This window comes from Egretta garzetta, unplaced genomic scaffold, assembly GCF_000687185.1.
Source record: "Egretta garzetta isolate BGI_Z169 unplaced genomic scaffold, ASM68718v1 scaffold188, whole genome shotgun sequence".
Lineage (NCBI taxonomy): Eukaryota > Metazoa > Chordata > Aves > Pelecaniformes > Ardeidae > Egretta > Egretta garzetta.
Window position 1 is genome coordinate 3,631,550 of NW_009260622.1, and position 319 is coordinate 3,631,868.

General features: G+C 48.0%; 1 protein-coding gene across 1 annotated transcript in view; it reads left to right on the forward strand.

Annotated features, from left to right (window-relative positions):
• Positions 1 to 11: 11 nt before the first annotated feature.
• UBE2V1 (ubiquitin conjugating enzyme E2 V1) overlaps positions 12 to 319 on the forward strand; it is a 19,749-nt gene continuing 19,441 nt past the window's right edge. The window contains exon 1 of the mRNA XM_035900901.1: positions 12 to 319. This exon is cut by the window's right edge and continues 3,156 nt beyond it. The gene's annotated coding sequence lies outside the window, so the exon portion shown is untranslated.

Sequence of the window (319 nt, forward strand, 5' to 3'; positions counted from 1 at the left end):
TGGCGGAGCCGCCGTGCGGGCGTTCTCCTTAAGGTGCTCCTCTTCTGGTGAGTTCCGTGCGGTCAGAGCTGACCCTGGGCCCTCTGGTCTCAGTAGTCACCGAGCCATGACTAGAGTTAGGTGGGAGAAAGTAGCTGCTGTAAAAATCTGTTCCACTGATAATGTCTTCCTGTTACATCAGAAGGATGTAACTTCCTTGTCAGGATGTGTATGCTTCGAGGTATTTCCACCCCCCCATTTAAAATTGCTCCTTGCCTGCGCTGAGTAGTTAAACCCTATCTTTGCATTTATCATTACACATTAAACAAAAATACTGCAA